Consider the following 19,513-nt stretch of genomic DNA (forward strand, 5'->3'; position numbering starts at 1 on the left):
ATATGAATAAAGCCACTAGACATTTGTATACAGGTCTTTGTACAGACATATGCTTTCATTTCTCTTTATACTTAGATGGGGGACTGCTGGGTCATAAGATAAGTATATGTTTTACTTGATAACAAACTGTCAAACTGTTTTCCAAAGCGGCTATACTGTTATGCATCCCTACCAGCAATGTATGAGTTTCACAATTTCATCAGCACTTGGTACTGTCAACTGTTTTTCGTTTCTTCTTTTTCTCTTAAGACGTTTTAACATGTACGCAGTGGCTGTAATTTGTATTTCCCCAATGTCCAAGGACCTTAAGCATCTTTTCATATACTTCTTTACATTCAGTTTATTAGAAAATTATTGAACTATCTATTCAAATCTTTTTTTTTTCATTTATATGGAACCATGTGAAGTCACTCAGTCATATGCGACTCTTTGCAACCTACCAGGCTCCTCTGTCCATGGGATTTTACAGGCAAGAGTAATGGAGTGGTTTGCCATTTCCTTCTCCAGCAAATCTTTTTTAAAAAACTGGTTTGTAAATCTTATTGAGTGGTAAGAGTTCTAGATCTATTTTGGATACAAAATGTGTTTTGCAAATATTTTCTTCCAGTCTGTGATTTGTCTTTTTTCATTTTCTTAACAGTATCTTTCCAAGGCCTGTTGGGATTTTTTAAATCATTTTTAAAATTTCGAATATAGTTGATTTCCTGCTGGGATTTTGACTGGGATTGTACTGAATCTACAGATCAACTTGGAAAGAATGGGCAGTATAATAATATTGATTATTCAAATCCATGAACATGGTATACTTCTCCATTTATTCAGGTCTTCTTCTTTAGTTTCTCTCAGCAGTGTTTTGTCAAATTTATCACTAAATACTTCACTTTTGATGTTATTATGTTATTTTAAAATTTTAATTTCTAATTGTTTCTTGGTATTATATCAAAATATAATTGATTTTCGGGGTGGGAGGATGGGGTCAAGGTTTCTTTCTGGAGTGATAAAATTGTCCTAAAATTAGAGTATGATACTGGCTGCACAACTGTGCAAACATGCTAAAAACCCACTGAACTGTACATTTTATTTCTTTTTTGGCTGCAGCATGCAGCATGCAGGATCTTCAGTGACCAGGGATCAAATCCATGTCCCCTACACTCCATGTGTGGCGTCTTAACCACTGGACTGCCAGGGAAGTCTTGGACTGCCACTTTAAAAGACCAGACTTTGTGGGATGCAAATTTTATCTCCATAAAGCTATTAAACACGCAAATGTATTTGACTTTTTATTTATTCATCTGGTATCCTGCATCCTTGTCAAACCCACCAATCAGTTCTGGTGGCTTTTGTAAAGACTGCAGTGTCCACTGAAAAAGGGTTCCTAAGCAAGAAGCCGCCCCACTTCCCACATACAAAGAACATATGTGTAGTTCAGAGAAAGCATCAGGAGCACCAGACTTGAGGCCACAGGCCGAGTTCTCAGCATGGAGTCTCCCAAGACAGGCTTCAGTGGCTGAAGCTACTAGAAACCCAAACTTCTGCTCCAGGGGCCTGGGATGCCAGGGACAGTGGTGGACTCTCTTAATGCTGTCTGACCAGCACAGCCTTCCCTAAAGCCAAGCCCACTGCTTACCACCTCCTGAGGCCAGTGGCTGTCGGGAGAAGACTGTCCAACAAAACCACTGTCCATTCTAGCTCTTCGCAAAGAATCCTTGTAGCAGGGCTGGCTTGCTGTTTCTATTGTTCCTCTCAGAACTATGCCCACAGTTGCTGATTGATGCCCACTGAGTTCTCTCTTTTGCCAGTGCATCAAGGTTTGCCAATGCTTGCCCTCTGAAGATTACTATAACATTCTTTGGTCCACCCCTAGTATACCACCCACATTCTTGATCAGTCCTGGTTCCTGTTGAGCCTCTCTGGTCACCAGTTACTGTTTCTGGGGCTGTCCCTGTCTCACTCACCACTTCTAAGCCTCCCTCCAACCCTTGTCATCAGGAATCTGAGAGATGAGAGATGACACAGGTGTGTGCATACATGTGGTGTGTATTTGTGTGCAGTGACTAGTTCCAGTCCACTTCTTTCTCACACAAGGATGATCCTGTGTGACAGATCTTTTGTGCAGATTCTATAGTCTAGAAGATAGAAGACACATGCTGGAAGGTTTTCTTTTGTTTCTTTTTTTAGCCTTCTCCAACTGAAGCAGCAGGTACTCTTTAAAAATGAATACAAATGTGGCCATTTGATTTACTGAAGCTAGTGAAATCATCACCAGAACTGTTTCCAACTTAGTCAGTGACTCAAGGACATTTGTGAGCTATTTCTGTCTCAGTGTATGGGAGCTCAATAGCCATCGCCAAAACAACAGATGTTTATATTTTCAAAGACCTAAAATTAAAATTTGAGTATTTTGAATACTTTTCTTCAAAGATAAACTATGTAATTATTTTGACAAACCTACCATAGAATTTTTGGATTTTTAACTCAAGCTACTCAAGCTATAAATATGGATTTTAAGTTTTTAAAAACTAAAGAACTCAAATAAAAATCCAAAATATCTATTTAGAGTCAGTTCAGGATTCACCATTATCTCAGTTTGACTGAAAAATAGATATACTTTCCTGTTTTGCTTTTCTTTAATCCCCAAATGAATTTTTATCAGTTATACAGACTTGCCAGAGGAAGAAAATTTACAATCCCTGTGGCATACTGAATGTGAAGTCAAAGTTGCTCAGTCATGTCCGAATCTTTGAGACCCCATGGACTATACAGGCCAAGGAATTCTCCAGGCCAGAATACTAGAGTGGGTAGCCATTCCCTTCTCCAGGAGCATACCGAATAAGGCCTCCCAAAGATGTCTACATCCTAATGTCCAGAACCTGTAAAATATGCTTCTTTGCATGGCAATAAAGATTTTGCAGAAGTGATTAAGTCAAGGCTCTTGAAATGGGGAGATGATCCTGGATTATCTGGGATGGGGAGAGTACAGTAATGCAGTTACAAGGATACATGTAAGAGAGAGGCAGGGGCATCAAGTCAGAAAAGGTGATGTGATAGTGGCAGCAGAGAGAGAACAGAAGACGCCATTACACTGCTGGCTTTGAAGACGGAGGTCGGGGGCCATCAGTCAAGGTATGTAAGTGGGCTCCAGAATCTAGAAAAGGCAAGGAAGTAGATCCTCCCCAACAGCCTCCAGAAAGACTACCACCCTGCTGACACCTGGGTTTCAGGACTTTTGTCCTCTAGAACTGTAAAAGGATTATTTTAATCTACTACTATTGTAACAGCAACAACAGGAAACTAATACAGTCCGCTATGGCTTGCCTGGAAAATCCCATGGACAGAGGAGCATGGTAGGCTCCTACAGTCCATGGGGTCGCAAAGAGTCAGACATGACTGAGCGCCTTCACTCACTCATTCACGGCTACAGAAGTTTCTGAGCGTTTGGAATTATCAGTGCAGAGAAGCAACACCTCAGCTACTTGTCTCCTGCTCTTCAAAGCGCTATGAAGTTAAAAGCTTTTCAAAGAAGATCACAGGGCTGTAATGTATCTTCAATAGAAGCTATCATTTCATAGCCAGTATTTTTTCCAAACACCATTAAGAGCTTGCGTGTGTGTGTGTCTGTGTGTGTGTAAGATGTGTATGAATGCATGTGAAAGGGTTTTTAACTTGGGTTAAAAACAGAATATGAGTATATGGCTCATTTAGTAACAGTAGCTGCAGCAGCAGCAGTTTGGTTTAAGACCACTGTGCTAGTTTTCCATCTTCTGGAAAGAACAAGCATCATCTAACTGTTATCACTTAGTTAACAAAGGCCTGCTCCATGGAGCTGACAAATAAGGGTGGTGGGTGGTGTGAAAGGAGCAGAGAAGATATAACATCTAAGTAAATCAACGAGCAAACAAGAAAACACCTGGTAGAAAAAACATGCTCTGAAAAAAACTGAGCCAGATGATGAGCTGGAAGTGGGAGTGGGGATGAGGAATGACCCCGAGCAGAGGTCAGCTTGACCAGAGTATCAGAAGGAAGAACTTTCGAGGTAAGAGGAATGAGTTCAGCATGTCTGAGAAACAGAAAGGCAGCCAGGAGGGCTGGAGTTGAGTGAGACTGAGGAAAGACTGGGAGTGGAGTCAACAGGGTTTGCTGAATGTGGGCGCTGACAGCGTGAGGGGAAGTGAAGACGACTCCCAGGTTTCTGTCCTGGGCAAATGGGTGGATGATGGTGGTACCACTCACTAAGAGATGGGGAAGATGGACAGAAGGAAGAGATCTTCAGGACACGTTAAATTTGACATGTCTTATTTGACATCAAAGCAGCTGGGTGACAATACAAGGCAGGTGAGATGACTGTGGCTCGTCCCAGATGTGGTAAGGTTGCCATGGGGAACACTCACTAAACAAACAGTGGTGTGGACAGAAAACTTAAAGTGAAGTCACTGGAGGATTTTCCTGTGCGCTATCCTCATACAATGACTTTCTGTTTTTCTTTCGGAGAAAAATTCAGGCTAGTCAAGGACTAGAAAGGGCAGAACAAACACAAGAGAAAGGTACCAGAGGCCCAAATAGATGAGGACATGTTAAAGGGCACAAAGTCACTCGAAATGGACTCAGTCACCCCCGCCCTCAATGGACCTTCCCCCCAGGGCTTGAGAAGCTGTGCAGCAGACAGAAGGACTCCCCAGGAGGTGCCAGTGGTGAAGAACCTGCCTGCCAGTGCAGGAGACGTAAGAGACATGGGTTCAATCCCTGGATCAGGACTGCACGCACGCGCACGCACACACACACACACACCAGACAGAAGCTGGACTGCACACACAAAGACACACATACAGACACACACACACACACACCACAGAAGCTGGTACTACAAGGCCATTCTTGAGGTATCAGGCAGACAGAAGAAAAACTGTGAGGCCAAGGCCTAAATGCTGTTACACGTTCTGCAGTGACTCTGGTTTTTGCTGTCAGTCTGAGGCTAAGGTACTAAGGAGAGGGGATCTGGCCTCTGTTAGAAAGAGACACTGCTGTCCTGGATGCCAGGGTAGCTCATGTGGCCTGAAGGGCCTCTGCGGTCTGCTCTCGCACACAGCACTGTCCCTTCTCAGGTGGCAGACCCCGGGTCATCACTCACCTTCTCAGACCTTGGTTCCCTTCTCTACAAATCAGGGGGAGCAATTAGACATCATTGTCAAAGGGCCCTAGGTATCTACTTACAAGAACACTCCAAGAGTCCAAACCAATCATTAAGTATGGTAATCCCCATCTGAAGGCTGAGGAAACTGAGGCACTGAGAGGCTCCACAAAGGCCTATGGTCTTATAGATTACACTCTCAGAGGCTTGGATCTCCTATCTTCCTTTTTTCTGCGGGGGGGGGGGGGGAGGGGGGGGAGGGCGCTGTATGATGCAGCATGTGGGACCTTTAGTTCTGCAACTGGGGATGGACTCACACGCGCCCCCCTCAGTGGAAGCATGGAGTCTTAGGCACCCACTGAACTGCTAGGGAGGGCCTCTGGTCTCTTCTTTTCTGAGAGACTTTCAAGTAGGCTCCAAGCAGGTACCCACGAGAGTGAAGGTGAAGCCTCCTCCTTCCTGGGGTGGTCCCCGATCCAATCACAGGGAAGAGGAAGATGCTCTGAAGACCAGACTGGGCTCCATCAGCACAAACTGCAGGGAACCCCAGGCTTCTGGAGCCTAGGCTCAGCCACCTGACCAGCGCTACTCCCTGTAGGTGACTGGCTGGGTTCCGTCAACTTTTACGAAGGGACTGGGCACCACGCTGCTGGCACCCAGCCCCCAAGGCTGTGGGAACAAACAGCAGGATCAGGGAACAAGGAGTGCCAGGATATGTCTGCCAGCCCCCTTCACTGGGGGATAGCACTCCTGTTCTCAAGAGGTAGCTCCTCCCCTGTGTCAACCCTAGGGCTCCAGTTGCTAATCCTAGGGAGCCTCCTCCCTGACCCAAGCTGGACCAGTAAGAGATCTTTCTGGAATTTCTGTACAAGGGAGCTGGGAGGAGAGTAGGCCTCAAAGCCCTGTGCTGCCATTGTTCCAACCTCATGTAGAAAGCCAGTTTGACAGACTAAAGCTAATAAGCAGAAAGCAGACAAAAGACAGGGAGAGAGACTGAAAGACTAAATCCCAGATGGCATTTGAGTCCCCAAGACTTTGTGCCTCTCCTTGCCCTGCTTGAGGGCTGGCTGACCCAGCTGGTGAGAGATGGGATTCTCATCCTGGAAACAAAGTTCTCTGACTAAAGGGGCCACATCCAAGCATCTTTACGTTGCCTAACACGTGGCCCACAGTAGGTGCTCAAGAAATATCTGTTGAAATGGAAAGGGAAATGGGTCAAGGGCTGGCAGGACTCCTGAAGCACAAGTCCCTGTGTCAGACCATGCTGACCGACACACCACCCAGGGGCCATCCTGGGCTCTACCAAGAGTTTGGTTACTGCGACTTTTCTTTTTAAGAAAAGCTAAGTTATTAGAGCTATCTGCCTGCATCATGCCCCCATTTGTATAGATTAATGGTAAAGCCACTTCTGGACCCCCAAAGAGGCTGCAGACCTGGCTCATCCCCTGGGAAAGTCCTTTAACTTTTCTGGGTTTCAGCTTCCTCACCTCTGAAGGAGGGCAGCTGATATAAGTGTCCCTGCCAGCTCTGGAAGAATCCATAGTTCTTAGTCCTCCTTCCCATTAGGAGGGTCTAGCAACCATGGTCTTTCCCCGACCTCTGCCTAGGTGAGTCTCCCCTGCAGCCCTATCAACCTCAGCTCCGGGACAGACCTCCTCCCACCCCCCATTCCTGCACCAGAGCCAAAGTCAGCCACTTTCTAAGTGTGGACCCTGGCAGTCACCCCTCCCTGGGTGGGCCTGGTGTGAAGCTGGGGTGATGAGACCAGGAATGAGGGTTATCACCCTCACCACAGGGCCGGAGCCAGCTGTCTCAGAGGATAGCAGGCTGTGAGGGCCAGAAGAGAATGAGGGGGCTCAACTGCCCTTCAGGGAAACAGCTCCAGGGGCTTGGGGACGACTGATGCTGGTGCTGCACAATAGGGACAGCACTGTGACAGTGAGTGCCACCCAACTAACCATTCTTCCCTCTCCAAAAAGAAAGAACTCTGTCCCTCCCACAGAGAATGGATGGGTCGCCGGGCTGGCACCCACACAGAAAAGCCTATCCCTGCCACGTCAGACACCTACCAGATGCCGGTGATGCAAGGAGAAGCCACGCCACATTCAGGCCAGAAGGCAGGAGGCCCCAAGTGTCCCATTCTGATGCTCTGGCACCACCCACTTCCCTCTCCATCATTACCGGAGGGGAATTCCCAATCACAGAGGTACGGGGGTGGCTGAGGACAAGGCTCATCATCTCGGCACTCCCAGATGCCATCCCTGGTTACAGTGACCTCGAGGTGGGCGACTCCCTCTAGGGGTGCCAGGAACTCCAGCGTGACTGCTCCAAGAGCCCCTCCGCCTGCCACTCCCATCTGCCAGGATATGTCAAGGGCTCAATCCCAGGGGAACTAGGAAGGGAGGGGACGCTTAATGCTGCATGGAGAGAGTTCCACATCATCACCACATTAGCACCAAAGCGGGGAGTGGGGCTGGTGCTGTGCCTGCCTACCAGGCTCTAGTCCTGGCCCACAAATGACCAACACACAGGCTCCATCCCAGACCTCATAAACCAGCCTGAGCAATAGCCCCTAGGGCACCAAATCAGCCCTCTCTCCCCAACAAACAGATCCTGATCATCACTGGACTTTGAGATCAGGAAGCCTTGGGTCTGAATCCCAATTCTGTCACTTCTTAGCCCTCTGAGTTCCCCTGGCTGAACCCTTTCAGGGTTGACAAAGGACATGGAAAACCAGCCTGCAGGAGGCACTCCCTGGCAAGTTTCCCTGCCCCCTCTCTCTTTACTACCAGCTCCCTGGTCAAGCCTGGGCACTTCACACTTCCTCTTCCTCCTGCCTTGAGGGAGTGAGCAGAAATGGAGCCAGCTTTCCTAACTCACAGCCCACCAAGGCAGCACCAGGCGGGCTCCACTCTTGCTGGTCCCCGGCTTCCTGGGTAGGTCACCTGGCCCTCAGAGCACTTGGCCATGCTACTTGTGGGGTTGGCTACAGAGGGAAGGCGCTGGGCTGGCTTGGCCAGGGTGCTTCCGAAACCTGGGGTTGCTGTGGGGGGAGCGCAAATGTCTTAGGAGATCCCCTGGCAGGGCTGCTTCTCAAGCATGGTCACTCACTCAGGGTCAGCCATCCCCAGAAATCCATCAGATAATTGTTCTTCCGATAACCTCAAATATCTTAAAAAATCTGATGGGGCCCGTAGCCTGGAGCAGGTCAACAACGGATAATGGGAAAGCGAAAGAGATTTTCTCATTCAGCAAACTCTGTGAGGGTAGCATCAGAGAAGCCTCATCACAGTGCTCACAAGACTGTTACCCCAAGCTCTAGGAACCTTAACATCAAGAACAGAACCAACACAAGCCTCAGGTGATGACTCTGAGAGCTCCAGACTAAAGGGGCTAGAGGGGCCCTGGAGGGTCTTGTCTTTATGGTGGCTCAACACGAAGACCAAGGCAAAGCAGGCAGGAGGAAAGGCTGTCTCTGCAGACAGCTGTGACTCTAGGAGTCTGTCCTCGTAGGGGCACCCAGGCCCTCCACTGAGGTAGATCCAGGTGTCAGCTGAAGCCCTGGGCGGGCTGAGTGACTATGCAGCCAGCACCTGCATGTGAACGGGCCTTCCATGGGTCGTATCTACCCTCAGAAACAGATACCCAATCATCAGGAGAGGCGCAGGGACAGCCAGGATGGGTGGGTCTGGACAGGACATGGCTCAAGTGGCATGGGGAACATTTGGCAGGGCTACCTGCCCACACCTCAGGCTCCCAGAGGACAAGCCAGGTCTCTCATCCATGCTGAATCAGGCTAAGGAAAGGGGTGACCGTCTCCCCCTAAGCTGAGGCGCAACCTCAGCTCCCTGGCCTTGGTATCTCTCCTCTGGGGTTGGGTTTGGCTTGCCCTTCTTGCCACTAAGCTCCTCCCAAACATCTGGGCAAAGTCACTGGACAGATGACCCCTGGTAAGGTAAGCGCCTGTGACGTCCTGCACCTGCTGCCAGATCCTGAGAAGTGGGCATGGGTAAAAGCCTTCCCCAAAGAAGGCCCAGTGTGACACTGTACTACTTCCAGGAGCCCTACATCCAGACTCCTTCAACCCAGCACTAAGGAGGCAGCAAGAGGTTGACTAGTAACTGGTCCCACTCAGCTCTTCCCTCATGTGGCCCCAGTCTCCAGCCACGATAGACGACACTTGATAATCTCTGTTTTCAGAGACTGACAAACTCAGGTTTCAGAACTGGCTCTTCTGCTGTTGATGAAACCTTTTGTCTCAAAGGACTTAACTTGCCCTGAAAAACACAGCCTTCAATCCAGAATTTTTACTTCTGTGCTACAGAGAGGTGGCAGCTAGTATCTGGAAGAAGAGCAGGGCACTGTAGACTAGAAATCCCCAGGCCCAGGAATAACTTGTTACTTAGTTGAGGGAAGAAAGGCCCATGCAAAAGGACCACGGGTTTAACTGGCCGTGGGGCCAAGGGCATCGCCGGCCCAGGCAAGGGCTGCAGGGAAACAGAGGGCTCTGACACAGAACAAGCTCCACAGGAGGGACTGAGGAAGGCCCTGCGGCACCAACACCATTAACTCCAGTGAACCACCAGGAGTTTAGACCACCCTCTGCCTGGACCGCCCAGTGGAAGCTGTTGCCAGAGCTCCAAGGTCCCTAGGTTTCTCTCCCTCCACTCCCGCCGGGGTCATTTCCCAAGGATACCTCAAAAACGGAACAGAATGAGAAAGGCAGCAAGGGGACGAGACACACCCAGCACAGAAACCCCAACCTATCTTCCCACAGCCCTGGTCCTGGGAGCTGCTCCAGTGGCTTCTGGGGGGGGGCCCCCCGGCTGTCCTCCTTCCCCAGGCCGGGCTGCCTCGAGGCACCCAGAGGCATGAACACAGGGCCAGCACCCGCCAGCTTCTTCGCTTCACCAGCCTCAAGGGATACTCGCTGGGGAGGCTTGCATGGTGTCTACCATCAAGCCCAGGTTCTTGAGGCCTGTTCCCAGGGGTGTTGCTGGCATTAGGAGGGGTATCCCAGATGCCCAGGGGCACTCTGATGATTCAACCCACCCAGTGGGAAAGATGTATGACTTCCCCACGGAAGGGACTGAGCAGCCCCAGGGCAGACCCCTGGGAAACAATGCAGATCCTGGGGTAAAAGATGCTCCAAAGACAGGTGGTTATCAATGGTGAATCCGAAGGGGGCTCATGAGCTGTGGGGAACAAGGATCTCAGCCCACGTGGAGGGAGACAGAAGGAGCCCCCCATGTGGTGGGTACAGACAAACAGCATTTACAGCCTACTGAAAACCCACCTCCGTGCCACCTGCAAAAAGCCACCTGCTACTGCTACCTGCTCTGAGCAGACACCTTCCCCTGTGTATCTTCAGGAGCACAGAGAGGAAGGATGTCCAGCACTCTGTTATTTGTTGCTGTACCCTAGCACCTGCCCTCAGGAACCTGACATGGACCCTCACTGGTCTGTCCTGATCTCTGCTATCTGCTGCTGCTTTCCTGTGGCACATGCAGATATGAAATATCAACGGTGTGCAGAAGGTGTCCCACCCAGGAGAAGCAGGGACGCAAACACTCCCAGGGGTGTGCTCCTGATAGCCCACTCTGAGTAAGGAATGGGCGTAGTAAGGTCAGCTCCAGGGAGAGGAAAAGATGCTCACTGGAACCCAAGGATCGTGTGGAACGAGCAGACATTCCCTCCGCCACCCCCCTCCTCTCCCACTATGCCCTCTCCTTTCACCCCCACCAAGTCCTGGCTGCCAGGTGCCATCTGCTTCAGGAGATACGCCCCCATCCCCAACTCCCAGCTGTGGTTCTTCCAGTTGCTTCTTTTCCAACATTTCAAGGAAAGGATGCCCCAGTGGGCCTGGGCTCTCCTTTGAGGGGTTGTAATGATGAAGGTAATAGATGCTACCCCAAGAGAACATATGCCTCCTCCACAGAAACGGCAAGGAGGAAATGATTAGCTGTCCAGCTTGCTGCAGGCGAGGCTGCCTAGTAACACAGCCTAGTCTCCCCGGCCCTGTCTGAGGTACAAGACACAGAAGGAAGATCTGTCCTAGCCTCGCCCCCTTCAAAGCACCTGAGCCTGGGAGGAGCCCAAATCCCCTCTACCCACACCCCTGACTTTCTTCCTGCTTCTCCAACCCAGGGATCCCAGCCCACATGCTCTGCTGCCAGCTCAACAACGGAAGGGTGGGGCCGCAGGTACACTCACCTGCCCACAGACCATCCTGACTGGCTTCAAAACCATTTAGCCAAGGGTTCTGACAGTCTTACTTTGGCCACACCTGTTCCTTGGTTCACACTTAAGAAGGCCAAAAACACCTTACCAAAGATAAACATCAAAACTTCGACATCTTCCATCAGAAACCTTTGACCTTGCAAGCTACAACATGCCCATATGTTCCTGGGGAAAGACTGAACACAAGGCCTCATTCGAGAGGCGCTCTCTGTTACCACCTGCTTCCAGGGCCAAATGAGACCCCAGGGTGGCTACCCTCTACCCCCGACAGCCTCAGAGGCAAACATGTCCTCCCTGAGCTAGTACAGGAAAACCTGTAAGAAAACACTGAAAACATCAACATCCCGACTTTGGTTGCTATCCATCTTCATTCTCCATAATTCAGCTCCAGCTAATTCACTAAACATGTCTACTTAAATACAGAAAACACAACACTGGAGAGAAAATGTCGTTTAGAGTACACCTAACTCCACTCTGATGCACAAACACCCATTAAAGAATTTTAAATGTATAGGTACTTTCTTCCTCAGACAGGAAAAAAATCAATAACAATAAGCTAACACTTGTGAATCCCCTTTTCCTGTGTCAGGCACTATTCTAAGCACTTTAAGCACTCAATCCCCATAATCATCCCATATATGAGTTCAGTACTAGTATATCACGTCCCATTTACATATGAGGAAACTGAGACCCAGAGCAGTTAGGTGACTTGCTCCACGAAACACAGCTGCCAGGATACAAATACAGCATGACTCCGGAGTCATGTTCTCAGCCATTGAGCTACACGGATCCAGAAGCCAACCACCCAAGGGTTGGCTTCCTCACACGAGCAAAAGAGAGCCAGTAGCTGGTTCAACCATACTGAGCCCCGACACACAGGAAAGGGTAGACAGTCAACCCCCATGCACAATCAGTGCCATGACAGAGCAGTGCAGGGAGGCTGAGCTCCAGATAAAGGCTTCTAGCCCAAGACAGGCTGCAGGCCAGGGGGACTTGACTCAACATTGGTTCCAGAACCACACCTGGCTTACTGCGCCAGTGCATTGAGGCAAAGCCCAGGGAGATTCAGAAATGGCCTGCTCCCACAGCCCAAGGACATCTGTCTCACTCTGGGAAAGCTGCATAAAAAGACGTGACCCAGTCCCAAGGAGTTCACAATCCAGAAAGGATACTGGGCAAATGGGAAGGAATCACGTGGAACAAGGTGGTGCCACCAGAGACGCAATTAGGGCTGAGGGGATCGGGAAGACTGCACGAGAGCTCACAAGCAAGGAGGACACCTCCACGGCAAGAAGGACATCAGCCAAGGGGCAGAGAAGGAAATGTTTGCAGGGTGTTTGGGGTCCCACACAGACCTGCTGGTATGCAGCGTGTGTGGAGAGTAAAGGTGGCAGAAAAAGGTGAGCAGGGCCCACAACACCTGTGTCTGATGGAAAGAGGGGGGTCAGAGGTCCAAAGCAGGCAAGGGACAGAGTGTACAAGGGGAACAGAGAACAGAGACCCAAGGCAGAGAGATTAATCAGGAGGCCATGAAAACAGCCCAGTGGAGAAGCTATAAAGGCTGGAGGTGCAGTGGAGGAGGAATAGAGAGGAAGGCCAGATTAAAGAGATGCTTAAGAGTTGTAGAACCATGGGATGAGGGAAAAGGAGGAAAGATCCTACTTAGGGGCCAGGGTGGACAGTGACTGTCAACAGAGACTGGGAACACATGAGGATCTAGGTTTTGCAGGAAGATAAACCTCACTCTGGGGCAAGCAGGTTCACTGTCTACTAGACCTTAAGCAAAACACTGAGGATTCTGGAAGTGCAATCTGCTCAGAGTGGAGAAAGGAGTGAGTTGTACACTCTTGCCTGGAGGGCTCTTCAGCTGCCCCTTCATTAAACTTTCAGGACCTGGCAAAGCACCATCAACCATTCAGGGGCCACAGAGAGTCTGCCGGGTCCCTCAAGGAAGGAGAAAATTGCCTCCACCGTCTCCATACCCACGTCACCCAGCTATTATAAGTTCTAATCAAGAATAAGACCCAGATGGGAATGCCCTGGAAATCCAGTGGTTAGAACTCGTGGTTAGTGCTTTCACTGCAATGGCCTAGGTTTGATCCCTGGTCTGGGAAAAGAGATCCCACATGCTATGCAGTCCAGACAAAAGGAAAGAATCAAAGAGACTCCCATGGTGGTCTAATGGCTGAGACTCCATGCTCCCAATGCAGGGGGCCTGGTTCGATCCCTGGTCAGGGAACTGGATCCCACATGCCTCAACTAAGACTTCACAGGCTGGATCCCACATGCTGCAAGGAAGACCTGGGGCAGCCAGACCAATAAAAATAAATATAAAAGAATAAAAGAAAAGACAGTCTAGTGTGTGTGTGTGTGTGTGTGTGTGTGCACGCGCGCGCGCGCGCACACACACACACACACACACACACACACACACACAGAGGACTACTACTCAGCCATGAAAAAGAAGAAAATAATGCCATTTGCAGCAAGAGATCATCACACTAAGTGAAGTCAGAAAGACAAACATCATATGAAATGACCTAAGTGTGGAATCTAAAATATGATACAAATGAGTTTATTTACAAAATAGAAACAGATTCACAGACATAAAGAACAAACTTTCAGTTACCAAAGGGGAAAGGAGGGATAAGGGAAGGGATAAATTAGGACTTTAGGACTAGGAAATACAAACTACTACATATAAAATAAACACGGTCCTACTGTATAGCACAAGGATTTATATTTAATATCTTATAATAAATCATAATAAGAAAGAATATGAAAAAAGAAAAAAAAGACAACCTAAATAGGGGAAAAAAATGGCAAATCATGTCACTGACAAGAAACTTATATTCTGAACATATAAAGAACTCTTACAACTCAATAATAAAAAGATTAATAACCCAACTTAAAAACAGTCAAGTCACATTGTGTGGCAAAAAAAAAAAAAAAAAAAAAAAGGGCAGAAGATATTTAACAGACATTTCTCCAAGGAAGATAGATAAATGGTCACTAAGCACACGAAGAGAGGCTTGATATTACTAGTCAGGGAAATGAAATGAAAAGCACAATGAGACACCACTTCATACCCACTGGGGCTGCTGTTTGTAAATGGCTCAGTCGTGTCTGACTCTTTGCAACTCCATGGACTGTAGCCCACCAGGCTCCTCTGTCCATGTAATTTTCCAGGCAAGAATACTGGAGTGGGGTTGCCGTTTCCTACTCCAGGGGATCTTCTCGACTCAGGGATCAAACCCAAGTTTCTTGCGTCTCCTGCACTGGCAGACATTCTTTACCACTAGCACCACCTGGGAAGCCTCATACCCAATAGGGTGGCTATAATCAAAAAGTCCGGAGAAGGCAATGGCACCCCACTCCAGTACTCTTGCCTGGAAAATCCCATGGACGGAGGAGCCTGGTAGGCTATAGTCCATGGGGCCGCTAAGAGTCGGACATGACTGAGTGACTTCACTTTCACTTTTCACTTTCATACACTGAAGGAAATGGCAACCCACTCCAGTGTTCTTGCCTGGAGAATCCCAGGGACAGAGGAGCATGGTGGGCTTCCGTCTACTGGGTCGCACAGAGTCAGACACGACTGATGCGACTTAGCAGCAGCAGCAGCAATCAAAAAGTCAGATAATTACAAGTGTTGGCAAAGATATGGAGAAATCAACCCTTATATACAGGCTAATGGGAATGTAAATGGGGCAGCCACCATGGAAATCAGTGGTAGTTCCTCAAATGACTAAACAGTGTTACTATATGACCCAGCATTTCTACACCTACGTATAGTCAAGAGAAATAAAAACACATGTCTGTGCAACAGCTTGTATACAAGTGTTTATAAAAGCATCAATTAAAACAGCCAAAATACAGAAACAACCCAAATGACCATCAACAGATGCATGGATAAGCAAAATGTGATATGTCTATACAACAGAGTATTATTCTGCCAGAGGAAGGAATGAAGCTCTGATATATACTATAGTGTAGATGAACCTCAAAAACATTATGCTAACTGAAAAGAAGCCAGTCACAAAAGGCCACATATTATGTATAATGATTCCATTGGTATGAAATCTCCAGAACAGGAAAAGTTCATGGAGACAGAAAGTAGATCAGTGGTTTCCAGAGGCCAGAAGGAGGGAAAATCCAGGAATGACTATTAATGGGTATGGAGTTTTTATATGGGATGGTGAAAATAATCTGGAATTAGATAGCAGTGATGGTAGCACAACTTTGTAACTATACTAAAACCATCGAATTGTATACTTCAGAGGAGTGAATTTTACTGGATGTTAATTATATCTCAAATTAAAACTACATAGAAAAACGAGACTGATAACAGTAATTGTTCTTTTTTACTAATTAACAAAATGGATTAATTAATTAATCAAAAAGATCAATCACGACAATGTTTTTAGGTTCTGATAATAGTAATCACAGTCATTTTCCTATAAATTAAGAGAACCAGAAGGGCAAAGCAGAATACACTAAAAGCAATGCCACAGAAAACAAGCTGCTACTTGAACCAGCTAATAAGAGAGGAAGAGGACACAAAAAATGTCCTCCCCAAAGAGCAACTGGCACTGATAAATTATTCTAAACTTGCAAATAGAAAATAATCTACATATACAGCAACGAAAATAAGGAACCCCTCCCAAAGACCTAGTAGGATTCTTCTCAAATAAACCAGATACATTGAGTTACCTCAATATACACTCATAGACATTTATAAATTTAACTGTCCACTTCTAATGAAATGTTTCCAGTTCAATATTTTAGGACAAGGAAAGAAAGTTGTTTTTTTTTTTATTAAACCATAATCTACCACCTCCTGAAGCTCCCTGACATGCCTGAGCTCTTAGAAATCCTACTGCCCAAGATCCCTGGTCTAACCTTGACCCCATCTAGAAGGCCTCCTCTAAATTAGGTACTCCTGAACTAGCAAATCTGATTGCATCTTGCCTTTGCTTAAAACACTCCTGCAACTCAGCCATAAAAAAAGAACAAAATAATGCCATTTGCAGCAACACAGATGAACCAAAAGACTGTCATACTGAGTGAAGTAAGTCAGACTCAGAAAGATAAATATCATGTTACCACTTATATATGGAATCTAAAAGAAAAAAAAAAAAAAAGAGTATGGACTTCCCTGGTGGTCCAGTGGTTAAGACTCTGCATTCCCAATGCAGAGAACACAGGTTCAATCCCTGAGCGGGGAACTAAGATCCCACATTCCACAGGGATGCCAAAAAAGGGGTCAGGGGAATAAATAAAAAATAAAGGATACAAATGAATTCATTTACAAAACAGAAGTAAAGTCACAGATAGAAAACAAACTTATGGTTACCAGGTGATAAGGCGGGGAAGGGATAAATTGGGAGACTGGGACTAACATATATACACTACTATGTATATAATAGATAAATAATAAGAACCTGCTGTGGGAAGGGGGTTCAGGAGGGAGGGGACTCATGTATGCTTATGGCCGATTCATGCTGCTGCTGCTGCCAAGTTGCTTCAGTCGTGTCCGACTCTGTGCGACCCCAAAGACGGCAGCCCACCAGGCTCCCCCATCCCTGGGATTCTCTAGGCAAGAACACTGGAGTGGGTTGCCATTTCCTTCTCCAAGGCATGAAAGTGAAAAGTCAAAGTGAAGTTGCTCAGTCATGTCCGACCCTCAGCGACCCCAAGGACTGCAGCCTACCAGGCTCCCCCGTCCATGGGATTTTCCAGGCAGGAGTACTGGAGTGGGGTGCCATTGCCTTCTCCACGATTCATGCTGGTGTACGGCAAAAACCACCACAATACTGTAAAGTAATTATCCTCTAATTAAAATAATTTAAAAAAAACCTGCGGTATAGCACAGGGAACTCCACTCGGTACTCTGTAATGGCCTATATGGGAAAAGAATCTCAAAAAAAAAAAAAAAGAGTGGCTGTATGTACAACTGATTCACTGTGCTATACACCTGAAACTAACACACCATTGTAAATCAAGTACACTGCAAAAAAAACAAAAAAAAAACAAAAAAAAACAACAGTCCTGCAGCCCCCACTGCTTATATACATAAAAGTCTAGGCCCCTTGCCATAGTAATAAGACTCTTCCCTCAACTGGCTCATCCTGACTGTTCCCAGGAAACCATCCCATCACAGCAGTCAACTTAAGAGACCCACTCACAGGCCCCATAGGATCACTGCCCAAAACCATCTGGCAAACTCCTACTGCTGCTGCTGCTGCTGCTAAGTCGCTTCAGCCGTGTCCGACTCTGTACGACCCCATAGATGGAAGCCCACCAGGCTCCCCTGTCCCTGGGAATCTCCAGGCAAGAACACTGGAGTGGGTTGCCATTTCCTTCTCCGCTGCATGAAAGTGAAAAGTGAAAGAGAAGTTGCTCAGTCGTGTCTGACTCTTAGCGACCCCATGGACTGCAGCCTACCAGGCTCCGCCGTCCATGGGATTTTCCAGGCAACCAGGGTGAGATAGCGCTTCACACTGTTGCTCAACCATAATCATCCCTACCACCACCCTCCACTAAGTACACCTGAATTTATCAAGAGATACATCACCCCTCAACATCTCATCTGGAGTTAACACCAAAGTCTCAAATTCTAGACACAGCTAAGGCCACCACTATCGCTCCCTTCCCACCAACCATACATCTAAATGGTCCAAATAGCCTTCATCTCAACCAATGGCCTCTTAGAAATGAGATGAATCTGGCAGGAAGGTTTTAACTACTATCATACTCCATCTCTCACTTCACCACCAAAATACATGCAAGTAATTTCAGGTATAACCATTTTTGAATGATGATTCTTCTGGTTTTGGAGAACATATGCTCATCACATACACACACAAACACACACACACACACACACACACATATACAAAGTGACCCCAGAAAATGGAAAGCACCAAAGGGGATTCTGATCTTCCAAATACAGCACTGAGGTGAACAGTGGCAGGCCCCCATCATTCCTGAGAAGCGAGGGGGTGTCTCCCCTCTGTCCCTACATCTGTCCTGTGCTAGGTCTGCCCAGCCACTCAGCCAGTCCTATATCCAGGAAAGCCAGAGGCATCCATCATTCCTAGGGTGCATCCCTACCTAGATGCAACCTGATTCCTAGTTTCCAACTTACGGAACAATCAGGGAGATGATCAGATATGGCAGGAAGGAAAACCCTCAGGAGCTGGCAGGCAGAGTGAAAACGAAGACAGGTGCTATATGCATAGAACACCGAGGCTCCCTTCTCTTGCCAAAAGACAGATGCACCAGTGAGGCTGTAAATAAGGCGCTAGCCCTCCTGATGTGTTAGTGTGGGAACTAACATCTTATCCACTGTCCCCAAGCCCCTTCTCCCTACAGTCACCTCCCATGCCCAGGCAGAGTCTGACTTCACAACAACATTGCATTAACAATGTCAAAGCATATGACCCTCAGCTGACCTCTAAGCAGCCCAGAGGGGTCAAAAGCCCCATCTTATGAACAAGACAAAGAGACTAAGTCAGCTCCACACGGCTACATCTCAAGAGTTTCAGGTCAGTTCAGCGTCCCTTGAACCCCTTCTAACCTCATATGCTCCACTCCCTGGATCCTGAAGCCTTTGGCCATGTGAAAACGGTTCTTACTAAAGAAGGATGAACGTGTGGAACCCAGAACACCATGCTTTGCACATGGTAAAAAACCACATCCCGAGACCAGCTAAAAGACAGGCATGAGGACTTCTTGATGAAGGGGCTTTCAGTTATTTTCATTTTATTTATTTATTTTAAAACAGATAACATATTCACAAGAAAGAATATTTGAAAGCTTCAAAAGGGAAAAATTTTCTTCCCAGTCCTCTCCCCAGTCACCCTGATTCAAGGGACAGCCGATATTTTAAGTTTTTCTTTAACTTTCCAAAGATATTCTATGCATGTACAAACAGATATAGTGACGCACATTTTCCCCTTTTTTAAAAAAACATTTGGTAACATAATATACATTGTTCTATGCCTTATACTTTTTACTTAATAATACATCCCAGAGATTACTCCAAAGCAGTACCTGAAGAGGCTCCTCATTCTTTTCATGGCTGCACAGTATTCCTTCACAGAGATTAACAAAAATTCATTTAACCAGTGTTCAGAATTGCTT

General features: G+C 47.3%; 1 protein-coding gene and 1 non-coding gene across 3 annotated transcripts in view; one reads left to right on the forward strand and one right to left on the reverse strand.

The window, feature by feature from the left end:
• RANBP10 (RAN binding protein 10) overlaps nucleotides 1-19,513 on the reverse strand; it is a 60,417-nt gene that overhangs the window by 19,139 nt on the left and 21,765 nt on the right. The gene's annotated exons all lie outside the window — the stretch shown is intronic.
• On the forward strand, nucleotides 16,521-16,593 carry TRNAG-CCC (transfer RNA glycine (anticodon CCC)). Its single transcript has one exon. It is a non-coding gene; the product is annotated as a tRNA-Gly (tRNA).

The sequence above is a fragment of the Bubalus kerabau genome, chromosome 17 (assembly GCF_029407905.1).
Source record: "Bubalus kerabau isolate K-KA32 ecotype Philippines breed swamp buffalo chromosome 17, PCC_UOA_SB_1v2, whole genome shotgun sequence".
In the NCBI taxonomy this organism is placed as follows: domain Eukaryota; kingdom Metazoa; phylum Chordata; class Mammalia; order Artiodactyla; family Bovidae; genus Bubalus; species Bubalus kerabau.